Source organism: Rhineura floridana, chromosome 5 (genome assembly GCF_030035675.1).
Source record: "Rhineura floridana isolate rRhiFlo1 chromosome 5, rRhiFlo1.hap2, whole genome shotgun sequence".
Taxonomy (NCBI): domain Eukaryota; kingdom Metazoa; phylum Chordata; class Lepidosauria; order Squamata; family Rhineuridae; genus Rhineura; species Rhineura floridana.
This window is the reverse complement of record NC_084484.1, coordinates 180,430,623-180,442,631: the sequence shown is the minus strand read 5'-3', so window position 1 is coordinate 180,442,631 and position 12,009 is coordinate 180,430,623. Positions and strand designations below refer to the sequence as shown.

The 12,009-nt window shown below is 47.4% G+C and overlaps 1 long non-coding RNA gene across 2 annotated transcripts; it reads right to left on the bottom strand.

The window, feature by feature from the left end:
• Positions 1-2,826: 2,826 nt before the first annotated feature.
• On the bottom strand, positions 2,827-9,394 carry LOC133385624 (uncharacterized). Of its 2 annotated transcripts, none has more exons than XR_009762926.1 (3): positions 9,291-9,394; positions 5,074-5,174; positions 2,827-3,681 (listed from the first exon to the last, which is right to left on the bottom strand). It is a non-coding gene; the product is annotated as an uncharacterized LOC133385624 (long non-coding RNA). The 2 variants fall into 2 exon arrangements; XR_009762925.1 differs by lacking the exon at positions 9,291-9,394 and adding an exon at positions 8,969-9,283.
• Between the last annotated feature and the right edge of the window lie 2,615 nt (positions 9,395-12,009).

Here is a 12,009-nt window from a genome sequence, read left to right as displayed (position 1 = left end):
TGATGGTGCTGCCACCAAGCGCTTCCTGGTTAGCACTGAACCATGACAGGGCTCCTTGTTTGTGGAATGACTTCCCGGGGGGGGGGGTGTATCCATCACTACTGACCTTTGGGAGGAATCTGAAAACCTTCCTGTTTACCCAGGCATTCGAGGGCTGAAGACGATTGCTGCTGGCAACCCAAAGATCACCGGTGAAAGAACGTGTATAACTGTGTTTTAGAACGTTTTTAATTGTAATTGTGTTTTGGAATGTTTTTGACTGTTTTAGTATGCTTTCCTTCCCCCCCCCCCTTGTTAAATTGTTTGGTTTATGTTTGCAGTCCTGGGCTCCTTCCAGAGGAAAGGCAGGATGCAAGTTCAATAACTGATAATACTTTTATCCATGCTGTTTTTATGTCACGTTTATGTACCCTCTTAGCTTCATTGTTTTTTGGAAGTGCGTTACTCTGTATTTTGTTGCTTTTATTTGTAAGCTGCCCTGAGAATATTTTTTGTTTAAGGCAACATGTCAGTTCTTTAAATAGCAATAAAAATAAGAAACGATGGTCTGTAACCAACACGCGGCGTGTTTTCTGAAAATGCTGGGATGCATCCATTTGGAAGAAGAGCCTGATAACTCTATGGTCTGGCTCTGTACGGCATGGAAAGCTGCCTTACAAAGGCAGACCATTGGTCCATCTAACTCACTATTGTCTACACTGACAGGCAGCAGCTCTCCAGAGTTTCAGACTGGGGACATTCACAGCCCTGCCTGGTGATGCCCGGATATTGAACCTGGGACGTTCTGCATGCAAAACAGATGCTCTACCAACGAGCTACGGCCCTTGTAGCTTAAGTGCAGCAGATAGAAAGGCAAAGGTTTGTGGAAGGAGGAATCATCTTCCACATGTGGTTCCTTCATGCCCTTATAATATGAGCGATGGGCGGAAGAAGCCATAGAGAAACAGCTGTCAACTGAATCAGCCGCTCTATGACTTGCTCAAGGGCTGCCAAGTAAGCTTTGTAACTTAGGGCATTTGTAGCTGGCTTCTTTGGGGACTAGGGCCTTTAGCCAGTTTCCTGCGTTCATTTACCATTTGTTCCAGTCTGGTGGCATTTGGGTTTTGTCTAGCTTGGGAAACACAATAGTCACCAGCAACTTGCTTAAGTATATTGCTACAAATGGTGCTTGCAACAAACTTGTGGCAGGGTGGAGAGCTCCTGTCCGTGGTGGCAGCCAGCCAGCCCCACTTCACACAGGGGCATTGTTAGAGCCTTTAAGGGGGCTAAGAGCTGGGCCTTCCATAGGGGGTTCTGGGTCTTCTGCTCTTTCCCTCTCTTTTTTTTTCACTTCTGCAAATCTCAGGGTCCACCTGAGCCCAGCATCACCTTTTGTCATTCGACTGGTTTTGGTGACTGCCCTGTTGGCACTCAGCGGCTGATTTCATTATTAGAAGGAGCTGATAAAAGTATAGTTGTGCTCTTGTGGTCTCTCTGCCAAACTTCTTTAGTCTTACAGTGTTGTTTTTTAGAAATGGAGGGGAACTACTCAAATGTTGAGAAAGCAAAAGGCTTCCTCTTGATCATTTGAGAGCACGCCTTCATGCACAAGTCCTCAGGGCTGCATCCATAAGCCTTGTGAACCTTGTATTCACCAGTCGTTCTTTAGGGAACCTGGGTACCTGTGGGCAGGAGGCTGGATGCCAATGTCCTGAATAGTGTTTCTGTCCTTTCCGAGACTAGCAGATCCAGAATAAACTGTGCAGAATGAGCCAATGCATGCCAATGTTCTCAAGCCACCTGTATTCAGAGTTTACAGAATTCTGCTCTCTGCAGGCTACCTTTCAGCAGAAATCTGATTCTTGCACAATGCTATATATCGTTGAGTAATGGCCAATCTCTGTGGATGAATGTGAAGGTTGGACAGTGAAAAAAGTGGATAAGAGAAAAATCAACTCATTGAAATGTGGTGTTGGAGGAGAGCTTTGCACATACCATGGACTGCGAAAAAGACAAATAATTGGGTGTTAGAACAAATTAAACCAGAACTATCACTAGAAGCTAAAATGATGAAACTGAGGTTGTCATACTTTGGACACATAATGAGAAGACAGGATTCACCAGAAAAGACAATAAGTAGGAGTAGAAAAAGAGGAAGGCCAAACAAGAGATGGATTGATTCCATCAAGGAAGCCACAGACCGGAACTTACAAGTTCTGAACAGGATGGTTCATGACAGATGCTCTTGGAGGTCGCTGACTCATAGGGTCGCCATAAGTCATAATCGACTTGAAGGCACATAACAAATGGAAGCTGGCCCATGAGGGCAAATGGGGCACTGCCCCACCAACTTCAGTCCACCCCTAGCCAGCCCCCACCTGCTTTCCTTCTTACAACCACTTTGTCCTCCTTAGTCTGTGTTGCCCTTGTAGAACCCAGCAGGGAGGAGGAGGAGGGTGTCAACAAAACTAGAATGAGTTGGCTCTGCCAGTCATTGGCTGGGGCTCCACCTACTGATGGGCTTCCTGCCTTCCGCCCCACCAGTCCTAATGGGCACCAGCCCCCAATGTAGTTGTGGCTTAGCCTGACTTGTCTGAGCCTCATCTTTCTTTGGAACTACAGTGATTCTTTCTTGCCACTTGTGAAGGGGACGGACACAGTGTGCATGTCTTTAACAGAATTTGGAGTTTCCCGACAATCAGTTTAAACCACTGCTGCCACCTGCTGGTAGAAAAAAAAATCATAGAATGCATATGGCACCTTCCAAGGCTCTTCCAGGTTACCTGTTTATTGAGTGTTCATCCTGATTTGCTTGCACACTGATTATTTGTAAATTTATATCCCGCCCTTCCTCCCAGTAGGAGCCCAGGGCAGATATATGTTATCTGCTCTTTATTGAGCTTTCATTCTGATTTCTCTGGACAGAGATGATACAACAAAGATCATTTGTTCTGATTTGCTTGTGAGGAGATTATAGGCCTTCCTGTCAATCATTTATCCTACATTTTTTAATGCATTTCCCCATCACTTTCCTAACCACAGAATGTTCATTTAACAACAACAAAAGTGGGTTTGTTGCACCAAAATGCTTTAATCCAACTTCAACTGCACAAATATAAATTTCTGGTATGCATCAAAACAATATAAGAAGAGCCATACTGGATCAGGCCAGTGGCCCATCGAGTCCAGCTTCCTGTTCTCACAGTGGCCAACTGGATGCCTCTTCTGGGAAGCCCGCAAGCAGGACCTGAGCGCAACAGCCGTGCTCTCCCCACTTGTGATTCCCAGCAACTGGAATTCAGAGACATACTACCTCTGACATCACAGCTAGTAACCATGCAGCTGAATCCCTCCCACAGAATAATGACCACCTGGAATCAACAGATGCTCACCCCAGCAGCTTCTGCCTGAGGTAGCCGCATCCCCTATGTCCAATGACGGCTGGTTCTGTGTAGAATGAAAATCCTTCAGTGGTGGCAGCAACAAAGTTGATGAGATCCGCACCTCCCGCTCTCGTCGTCTTGCTCCATCCATCTTCCACGCAGTCAAACTCCTGCATGCACAGAGGCCAGTCCTGTGGCTTTGTATGCACACCATCCATAACCTCCATGGATCACGCATTCCCCGGTTCAGAGTCCAGTTGAAAGGATCTTGGATCTCAGGGTTGGGAGAGTTTCACTGCCTTAGTCCTTGGAGAGTCACCTGCCAATGGGAGGTTTCAAAATATGTATTCTCCGTTGCAATGGGCAGCTTCATCTTTTCACATCTTCCAGTCCATGCCATGCACCATTGACCGTGAAAGGCTTAGCTGTCTAGAGCCAGGGTGGGAAGCTTCTGGCTCATGGACTAGAAGTGGCACCTGCCACCTTCCCCATGTCTACCCACGCTCCTGGCTCAACGCCCCGCGTTTCCCCCACTTCTTGGCTGTTTCATGTAAGAAGGGGTTTCTACTTCCCTCCTTTCAGTCTTTCCACTCTGCTGCTCAGCTGATCCATGTGAACACAGGAACACGGGGTTGTGCTTCATACTGAGTCAGACCATTGGTCCATCTAGCTTAGTATTGTCTACACCGACTGGCAGCAGCTTTCCTGGATTTTGGGCAGGAGACTCTCCCAGCCATATTTGGAGATGCTGGGATTGAACCTGGGACCTTCTGCATGCAAAGAAGATGCTCTGGCCCTGGGCTACGGCCCCTTCCTGCTGAAAAGTAGTGAGGGGAGCTGAAGGGGGTAGCAAGAACACTGAGCTGGCAGTGGAAGAAGAGATCACTTTCCTCATGCATGTTTCTTGCTGCGTTTCTTTGCACTGAAAAAGGGATTCCTCCCCTCATCTCAGTTTTGTGCCTGATCAGATTAGTCTACATATAAATAATTGGATAGTATGTGTTAACCCAAATGTAACAATAGAGAGGATTCCTGGATCATATGCTTCAGACTTTTGAAGCACTAACTTTAGATGTTTCAGTTTGAGGTTGGCTTTGAATGAAAGTTATGATGTGTCACCGACTTAATGCTAAATGTATTGTTACAGTACTGTACCGTATTTACAATGCAGGCAACCAGTTGGCCATGCTTTCCAGTGGCCAGTAGGGGGCACCAGATCCTCAGTAGTTAGCTGCATATACTGTATTATCCATTACTGGCTTTGAGGTTTTTTCACTCAAGCTGTCCATGATGTCACTGCATGATGTCAGAGGTAGAACATGGCAGCAAGGACCTCTGAGTGAGCCAGCAAGCTATGCAGTGGCTTGGAGGCGTGGCAGCAACTCCAGCGACCCGGGGGAGGGGGGGAGCTTTAAGGGGTAAAAGGGATGGGGTTAGCAAGGTCTATAGGGGGGAAGGGAGGGGACTTAACAGTTACAGGAGGTGAAAGGAGAAGGTCTAAAAGGTTACCATGGGGGGATCTGTTGGTGGAGAGGGGTGGGGGGAGTTTAGTGATGGTAGGTAGTATTGGCGAGCGAAGCAAGCAGGGGTGGTATCCCCTAGTATGAACATAAAAATAATGGACTAAGCTATCTGGTTTTTGTGTGTTTGAGAGAATATTTAACCTAGAAGAGGAAAAATATTATCTTCCAATACCTGAAGATGGCCTTACCTTTTGGAGGTTAACCGGTAGGTGACACTACCCACTTTGATTTTCCATTGTGCTTTTTCAAGTGGGTAGATTTTAAATACATCCAATATCATTGCTCTAATCTGAAAGAGGCAAAAGAAATGCAAGAAGACAATAAGGGATGCTAAAAAATAATTTGAGGAGCACATTGCTAAGAACATAAAAACCAACAACAAAAAATTCTATAAATACATTCAAAGCAGGAGACTATCTAGGGAGGCGATTGGACCCTTGGATGATAAGGGAGTCAAAGGTGTACTAAAAAACGGTAAGGAGATTGCAGAGAAGCTAAATGAATTCTTTGCATCTGTCTTCACAGTGGAAGATATAGGGCAGATCCCTGAACCTGAACTAACATTTGCAGGAAGGGATTCTGAGGAACTGAGACAAATAGTGGTAACGAGAGAGGAAGTTCTAGGCTTAATGGACAATATAAAAACTGAGAAATCACCGGGCCCAGATGGCATCCACCCGAGAGTTCTCAAAGAACTCAAATGTGAAATTTCTGATCTGCTAACTAAAATATGTAACTTGTCCCTCGGGTCCTCCTCCGTGCCTGAGGACTGGAAAGTGGCAAATGTAACGCCAATCTTCAAAAAGGGATCCAGAGGGGATCCCGGAAATTACAGGCCAGTTAGCTTAACTTCTGTCCCTGGAAAACTGGTAGAAAGTATTATTAAAGCTAGATTAACTAAGCACATAGAAGAACAAGCCTTGCTGAAGCAGAGCCAGCATGGCTTCTGCAAGGGAAAGTCCTGTCTCAGTAACCTATTAGAATTCTTTGAGAGTGTCAACAAGCATATAGATAGAGGTGATCCAGTGGACATAGTGTACTTAGACTTTCAAAAAGCGTTTGACAAGGTACCTCACCAAAGGCTTCTGAGGAAGCTTAGCAGTCATGGAATAAGAGGAGAGGTCCTCTTGTGGATAAGGAATTGGTTAAGAAGCAGAAAGCAGAGAGTAGGACTCAATGGACAGTTCTCCCAATGGAGGGCTGTAGAAAGTGGAGTCCCTCAAGGATCGGTATTGGGACCTGTACTTTTCAACTTGTTCATTAATGACCTAGAATTAGGAGTGAGCAGTGAAGTGGCCAAGTTTGCTGACGACACTAAATTGTTCAGGGTTGTTAAAACAAAAAGGGATTGTGAAGAGCTCCAAAAAGATCTCTCCAAACTGAGTGAATGGGCAGAAAAATGGCAAATGCAATTCAATATAAACAAGTGTAAAATTATGCATATTGGAGCAAAAAATCTGAATTTCACATATACGCTCATGGGGTCTGAACTGGCGGTGACCGACCAGGAGAGAGACCTCGGGGTTGTAGTGGACAGCACGATGAAAATGTCGACCCAGTGTGCGGCAGCTGTGAAAAAGGCAAATTCCATGCTAGCGATAATTAGGAAAGGTATTGAAAATAAAACAGCCGATATCATAATGCCGTTGTATAAATCTATGGTGCGGCCGCATTTGGAATACTGTGTACAGTTCTGGTCACCTCATCTCAAAAAGGATATTCTAGAGTTGGAAAAGGTTCAGAAGAGGGCAACCAGAATGATCAAGGGGATGGAGCGACTCCCTTAGGAGGAAAGGTTGCAGCATTTGGGGCTTTTTAGTTTAGAGAAAAGGCGGGTCAGAGGAGACATGATAGAAGTGTATAAAATTATGCATGGTATTGAGAAAGTGGATAGAGAAAAGTTCTTCTCCCTCTCTCATAATACTAGAACGCGTGGACATTCAAAGAAGCTGAATGTTGGAAGATTCAGGACAGACAAAAGGAAGTACTTCTTTACTCAGCGCATAGTTAAACTATGGAATTTGCTCCCACAAGATGCAGTCATGCCCACCAGCTTGGACGGCTTTAAAAGAAGATTAGACAAATTCATGGAGGACAGGGCTATCAATGGCTACTAGCCGTGATGGCTGTGCTGTGCCACCCTAGTCAGAGGCAGCATGCTTCTGAAAACCAGTTGCCGGACGCCTCAGGAGGGGAGAGTGTTCTTGCACTCGGGTCCTGCTTGCGGGCTTCCCCCAGGCACCTGGTAGGCCACTGTGAGAACAGGATGCTGGACTAGATGGGCCACTGGCCTGATCCAGCAGGCTCTTCTTATGTTCTTATGAGCTACTCGCATGCCATCTGTTTTGGTGGTATTTAACTAAGTCCTGTTCAGAGTAGACCTATTGAAGTGAATAGACATGTCTAACTTAGGTTCATTAATATTAATGGACTTAGTGGAACACCACCCATTGTCTGTTCATATTCTGCTATGTACTGTTAAATCTTTGGCATCTACATATTTTCCCAGTTACAAAATTTAGACATTTATTTACTTTTTTTACTTAGTGCACCACTGTGGAGGCTGGTGCCTGTTGGGACTGGCAGGGCAGAAGGCAAGAAGGCCAACAGTAGGCGGAACCAGAGCCAGTAATGGGCAGATTGAGAGCCAATGACAAGCGGAGCCAACTGATTCTAGGATTGTCCCCATTCTCCACCCTGCTGAGTTCTACAAGAGCAGTAACACCGAGATGCCAACCTGGGCTGCCCCCTGGACTAGTTGTAAGTAAGAAGGCAGGCAGGTGGGGGACTGGCTGAGAGCGGCAGACTTGCGTTTAGTGGAGCAGTGCTCCATTCACCCTAACAAATCAGCCGTCACTGCTTCTCCCACCTAAAATTAATCTTCCACTTTGCTAATGGAGTGCAGGACACGGAATAATGGGCTCAAGTTGCAGGAAACCAGATTTCGACTGGACATCCGGAAAAACGTCCTATTAGAGCCATATGACAATGGAACCAATTACTAGAGAGGTAGTGGGCTCTCCGACACTGGAGGCCTTCAAGAGGCAGCTGGACAGCCATCTGTCGGGAATGCTTTGATTTGGATTCCTGCATTGAGCAGGGGGTTGGACTTGATGGCCTTATAGGCCCCTTCCAACTCTACTATTCTATGATAATGTAAAGACTACCACATTTCTCTCTACTTCTCGTCCAAGCATCCCAAGGGAGCCGTCTGTTCTGATTACTGCTGGAAAGGCATAATCTATAGTAATAGATTTTATTTAGAAGCATGGGGATCTGCCGTTATTGCTTCTTTGGCCCAGCTTCTTTGCTCTGGTTGCATCCTGAAGCCTGCTTGGCACACAGTGAGGTTAATCTAATTACATCTTCATCATTCCTTTTTTAAAAAAAATAAAAATAAATTGTGGACTGTGTAGCAGGGACATCCTCTGCTCATCTGATTTGCTGCATCCTGAGCCTGCTGAAGAATTCTGGGATACTTGAAAGCTTTGTTTGGGCTTTTGGATGTTTTTCTTCCCTGCATGTACCCTTTTTTTAAAAGGGCTGTACCTCGATGGTAAAACAGCTGCTTTGGATGCAGAAGACCTACTCCTGGCAATGCCAGTTAGAGCTGGGAAAAGGCTCCCTATCTGAAATCCTGGAGAGCTGCTGCCAGTCAGTGTAGGCAATATAGAGCTCGATGAACCGATGGCCTCGCTCAGGATAAGGCAGCTGGCCCTTTTCCAAATTGGACCAACATGTCCGCCTGTCCTTTTTGTATCTTATTTTTATTTATTTCTTTATTTAATTAATTAATATCCCACCCTTCCTCCCAGCAGAAACCCAGGGCAGCAAACAGAAGCTCTAAAACACATTAAAACTTCATAAAAACAGACCTTAAAATACTTTAAAACAAAACAACTTTAAAAACATTCTTTAAAAAAGCTTTAAAAACTTCTTAAATAAAAAAGGTTAAAAAACATTGTTTTTTGGGGGAGGAGGTTTAAAAAAACATATTAAAAGCAATTCCAGCACAGACACAGATTGGGATAGGTCTTAACTTCAAAGGCTTGTTGAAAGAGGAATCTTATTCCCATTACCCACCTCTAAAAGGGTCATCATGGGCCTCCTAGCTGCTGCTCTCAGGTTGTGAGGCAAAGAGGGGCTGCAGTTCAGTGGCAGAGCGCCTGCCTGGCATGTAGAAGGCCCCAGATTTGATTCTCAGCATCTCCAGGGAGGGCTGAGAATGTCTCCTGCCTGAAACCCCAGAGACCTGCTGCCAGTCAGTGCAGACAGTGCTGAGCTAGATGAACCAATGGTCTGACTCAGCATAAGGCAGCTTCCCATGCAGGGCCGGCGCCAAGCATGCCGGGGCCCTTGGGCAGCAGCCTGCCCCGGGAGCGCATCACCTGCCTGTTCCACCTACCTCTCTCCTGCGTCCTGCTCCTGCGAGCGCCGCGTGTTGCTGCCATCAACCAAGATGGCAGCGGAGGCTTCTCTAAGGGACTGATACCCCTGCCACCATCTTGGTTGATGGCAAGCATGTGCAGTACATTACGCAGACACGCGTGCGCATGCCTGCCATCAACTAAGATGGCGGCAGGGGTATGAGCCCCTTAGAGAAGCCTCCGCTGCCATCTTGGTTGATGGCAGCCCTGCATACACAGCGTGCGCAGCAGCAGAAGACAGGAGAGGTAGGTGGAGCGAGCGAATGGGCGGGCCACCTGGAAGCTCCCTCCCTGCGATCCACGGCAGGGACCCGGCTGCGGATCGCGGCAGGGGAGTGCTACTCCCCCACCCTAACGAGGGACTCTTTGGGGGGCACTGTGGGCTGCGGGGCCCTCAGCCAGGACCCAACCTGGCCACCCTTTGGCACAGGCTCTGTTCCCATGTGCCAGATATAACACTAGCACAGTGGAGCAGCAAGAAAGTGGAGGTGGGCAGCTCTGGGACTTTTTTTTTTTCCTTCAGAGCAGGAGTGTGATGTCGTCTGCCCGAGTGCCAGGAAAAATGCCAGGCTTCACTTCCTCTGGCAAGTGAATGGGGTGACAATGAGTTTTCCTATTGTTTGTGATAAATTAGCATAGAGAAAGTCAGAGGTTGAGGGAAATAATCCAGCAGAAGCTGGATACTTAATGCTGGTAGTCTTAAATAGTGACACTTCTCTGCAAGACTGGATTGCATTTCTAATTAAAAGCTAACGGTTGCTTTTGTTAAAAGCTCAGTGAGTTTTTCTAAGCACAGAACTATGTACTGGTGTGCATTTTTTAGGGGAATGGTTTTGCGTCTGTTTGCCTTTTCTCCCTTCCTCCAGCCCCGTCCAGGGTTGGGTTCTTATCAACTTTGACACGAGCCCCCACCCAAAAACACCCGGCGGATCTAGATAACATTTAACTGGATGCCTTGGAGGGAGGCAACGACATCCCCACTTGCAAGCTACTGACACGTAAAGACGTGGCTTAGATGCAAAGCACCATCTGCATTCATTCTTGCAGAGAGGTAGAAAAGTCCTCTAAGCACTTAGTGATAGCTGCCTTGCACCAAGTCTGATCTCCTAGACCAGAATAATCCGTTCTGACTGATAGCAGCTCCCCAGGGCCTCAAAGTCTTTCCCATTACCTCCTTTTTTGAATCCATATTACGAAAGACGTTGGGCATTGAACCCAGCAGTGGTGGGATTGGTTGGGCAGAAAGCAGAGACAGGGCCGGCGCCAGGTATACTGGGGCCCTTCGGCTCCAGCCTGCCTTGGGCCCCGGCACCCACATGCACGTCCCACCTACCTAACTACACACGTGCATTCCTACCATCAACCAAGATGGCGGAAGAGGCATCAACCTCTTAGGGAAACCTCGGCCGCCATCTTGGTTGATGGCAGGCTTGAGCCTGCAGCACAACCAGCATTTACGTCAAGGGAGAGGTGGGTGGGGCATGCAGGCGGGTGTCGTGGGCCTGAGCAGCAGCAGGGGGGGTGCCTGGGAGCTCCTTCTCGTGATCCGTGGCAGGGTCGGGAGCTGACGTTGCCACAGATCGCAGAAGGGAGCACTACCCACCCACCCACCCTAAGGAGTGGCCCTTCAGGGGTCCCTTGGCCAGAGCCCAACCTGGCCGCTCTCTGGCACCGGCCCTGTTCAAGTTGTGCATGGTTTGTTTGTAAAGATACAATTAAAATCACCCAGTATATAGCACAGGACACTACAATTGCTACAACAGCAGAAAATCCTTCGGCAAGACCCTTAGCACAGGAACATAGAAAGCTGATTTATACTGAGCCAGACCATTGGTCCATTTACCCCAGTATCGTCAACACTGGCTGGCAGCTCGTCTCCAAGGTTTCAGGCACAAGTCTTTCTCGGACCTATTTGGGGAAACCAGGGATTAAACCTGGGATCATTTTGCATGCACAACAGGTGTTCCACAGGTGAGCTACGGCCCTTCTGAACTATGACACTTCCTCATGAGCAGGATTCTGCTATAACTACTGCATTTGTGCACATTGTCCCATTACCTTTCCCTCTGTCATTCCCCCTTTGTCTCAGCCTTTGCTGTCTTTCCTCTGGCAAAATTTAGATTGTATGATCCTCAGGGCAGAGACCTTTTTAACGCTCTTTTGTATTCATATTCATACTGCCAAGATTTCCTGCCAAGGTTTCCTTAGGCATCGCCTCCTTATTTACATCTGGTCACCCTGACTCAGCTACAAGGCCACCAACCACTGAGTCAGCTCCCCCCTATGTCGCCACCACTGGCCTTCCCTCTCTCCCACCCCACCCCACCCCCATGACACCCTCTCTCCACAGGGATACTTCAGAACTGTCAGAGTTCCGCTAATGCGACCTTAATATCGCCACAGTCAGAGCTGGGACGGCTGGCGAGGCAGGAAGGGTGCGATTGATGGCTTTTTCTGTTTGCAAAGCAGATGGCTACTGTGTCACATTTCCTGTCAACGTGGGAGGTTCTGGAGCCTCTGAAACCCACTTGTTCTTAGCTCCACAAGTCTGTTTTTAGGCCTGATCCATGTCACTGGGGAGACCAGGGCTGTGAAGCCGGTGGCCCTCCAGATGATCCAGCATAGCCAATGGCCAGGGATGACGGAAGCTGTAGTCTAGCAACATCTGGAGGGCCATAGCTTCCTCAATCCGCTAGC